General features: G+C 42.0%; 1 pseudogene; it reads right to left on the bottom strand.

The window, feature by feature from the left end:
• Window positions 1–313: 313 nt before the first annotated feature.
• LOC143272239 (lithostathine-1-like) lies at window positions 314–1,483 on the bottom strand (annotated as a pseudogene).
• Window positions 1,484–3,015: the final 1,532 nt, after the last annotated feature.

Raw genomic sequence — 3,015 nt, 5'->3', positions numbered from 1 at the left:
AAAAATTCACAATCCAGCACATTTTTAGCTGCTAGTGTACTGACAGGATTTCTTCTCTTGGGTTACTTGCAAAGGGTTTCTGTCTAACACAAAGATTACCTAGATAAGTGAGAATGGGGCACACAAAAGATACTTTTCCTGAAATAGAAAAGTACTCTTTCATGAATGAAAGGAATGCTGAAGAAGCAGAAGCTTCAGCCATTTCTGTAGCTACCTGCAGTGATCCTTATAAACCGCATGTTCTAGGATCCATAGAGGGATTGCTGTGTCCTAGGAATACTGTAAAAGCTAGCTCTTGTACCACAGACCTCTCTCACTTCACCTGACTATCAGGAGAAAGAAACAGCATACTCAAACTTTTGGGGTCTTGGAGGCCAGTCCAGACATTGGCCACTGCAGTACCACTCTCCTTAATCATAAAGGCCACAAAGTTGCCCTCAAGCTGGCTGAGCACTCATACAAATAGCCTGAAATCATGTTCTGACATAAAAGCTGAGCAAATGGTAGAGAAATTGTTTACTCAATGGAGAAAGAAGTTTTGAGCAATATCCTAGGTCCTCCTGAGAAATGAGACAGAAAAAAAAAACAGTGCATACATATTCCTGATGATTCTATGACTTGCCACCAGGATCATTATTTGGGAAGGTTCAAAATAAAAGGCAGGCTTGGGGGAGAAAACTTGGGTGACAGGGCAATTACATGGTCTAATGAAGCCTCAGGAGATACTAGAAAATGTCAGTGGATTCTACCTTCAGGTGCCTCCCTCCCCCACACTTCTCTACTTACTTATATCTGCATAGCCCAAGTTAAATGCTCTTTGATGCATTAGTAGCAGTGGGAGCTGTAGGCATTGGAGCCTTCTGGACAGCTGATCCAGGCAGAGGGCAGGTCTTCTTCAGACTCCTGGCCTAGGAAAGGAAAACAGTTAAAGGAGATGCCCAGAACTGGGCTAAAGCTAGAAGATGAAACAACTGGTAGACTTCCTCTATAGGAACTCAAGGACATAGCATGGTCATGGATGACTGCACAATCCCCTCTTTGCATCTTTGTTCTTCTTTCACATCTCTCATTCCTTAAGACAAGAACTCACAATTAATTGCCCAGTGAAATATATTTCATTAGTATAACTGCCACTTTTCCCTACACAGGAATCCCCTCACTTTTCCATCCCTTTTATTAAACCCACAAGCCCCCTCAGACCTTTCATAAGATCTAAAGTTACAAGATGAGCCAATTAAACTTCAGTGGCCACAGATGAGAGGTGATTTTAAATTTCTTCTCACAATTCCAGAAGCGAGAGAATTAGAACAGTAGAAAGGATCAACCCATGATTGACATTGCCTCTGTCTTTCTCCAAATGCATCAGGTGATAGGGATAGGGTGATAATATCAGAATACAAGTTCTAGGAAAAGTGCTCACCTTGACTTGTGGACAGGAACATCAAGCATGGACCAGGATGAAGTACACTATGCTCCTAGCCATGCTGAGCAGCAGACTGTCTTTTGCTTAGGAAGCAAATCAGCCATCTCTATTAAATAACACAGAGAAGAAAACTCTGAAGTGAATAGAGCACACTTGATCTTTGGCAAGACCTCCTTTGCTCTCCATTTCTCAGTGCATGAAGACTATCTGAGAACCATTCATGTGCAAATATTTCTCTTCAGAAGATCATACAGATCCTGAAACATAAAGGTGGCTCTGGCTCTGCTGAGGCATCATGGCTAGTTGCTTTTGTATAAAAATCCCCATGATAGTTTCCCCAGACATAAGAGGGCTAATTTATGTAACAAACACCTTCCTGTAAAAAGTACAAACCCGCCAGCTGAGATCAAGATGTTTTCTCAGGCTAGGAAAAGGTGGGTCTTTTGTACACAGCAGGATTGAATAGAAACTCTAGGGAAGTGGAAGAATGTGAGGGGTAAGGAATGTCAGAGAGCCTGCATTGGGCATTGACATGCAAAACCTGGCAGCAGTAACAGCCCCTTTTTGATACACCCTGGGAACAGTCACAGATGGGGTTCTCTTTCCACACATAGCCTGACGAATTTCCCAGGTTAAAGACCAATTTTTGTCTCTTCCCAGAAGTAAACAAGTGCCTGGTGCTCAAATCCTTGAATAGTCCAGGTGGGAGCAAAGTCCTTCCGGAAACTCAAGAAGGCTAATTGGGGCAGAAGAAGAGAGGAATGCCCTCTGTGCTTCCAGAGCAGGGCCATCAGTGGGGACAGGGGCAGGAAAAGTGGATGTAGCAAGACATGGTTTGGAGCACCCCTGCTTGAGACAATGAGAAAAACAGTTTAAATTTCAGATTACTTAGATGACTCTTCTCCCACCCTACTGTTTGAGGAAAGTGTTAGAATTCAAATCTTGGAGCTTCCTCACTTACTGATCTGTTTAGGCTCTCAGTCTTCTGTGAAGCCATCTATATTCCTGGTCTTGTGATTTCCTTCTTCTTTTCAAATTGCTGACAACTTTCTAGCAGCTAGAAAGAAGTCTATGACTGTCTTTCTTTCATGCATGTGTTTTAAAAACAGGAAAGAAATTCCCCAATTTTTCCAGAGGCTCTCCATGCAGTTTTGGGGTCCCCCTAGTTGTACCTGCTGTCCTGTCCTCACATGAACTGGTTTAAATTTCTGGTTGATTCCTTTTCATTAGTAGTATTTTCCTTTTTGATCAAAGAGTAAAACATTCTCCTCCAAGGTGTTTTTTTCCCCCCTCCTTAGGCAGTGTGATTAGGATACAGCAAAAATGAGTTGGGGGATTCAAGTAGGATTTTAGAGTTATCTAGACCTTGATCTTTTGATGGTAGCAGAAGAGAGTGTGGAACATTTGAAATCTTTAAAATGATGAACTTGAAATGGAGCATGCATAAGTCATTGTGCAGCTAAGAAATTCACGATTCCTGTGAAACTTTTTCAGTAGCACCTAAGATGATATGGGACTCCCCCAAAGGAACAGTTTTTTGTACACACTTACCTAGGAAAAATTCTCTTATTTATTAATTGTCCCAACTGTGT

Source organism: Peromyscus maniculatus, chromosome 3, assembly GCF_049852395.1.
Source record: "Peromyscus maniculatus bairdii isolate BWxNUB_F1_BW_parent chromosome 3, HU_Pman_BW_mat_3.1, whole genome shotgun sequence".
In the NCBI taxonomy this organism is placed as follows: Eukaryota; Metazoa; Chordata; class Mammalia; order Rodentia; family Cricetidae; genus Peromyscus; species Peromyscus maniculatus.
The sequence above is the reverse complement of the archived record's forward strand: the minus strand, read 5'-3'. Positions and strand labels throughout refer to the sequence as shown.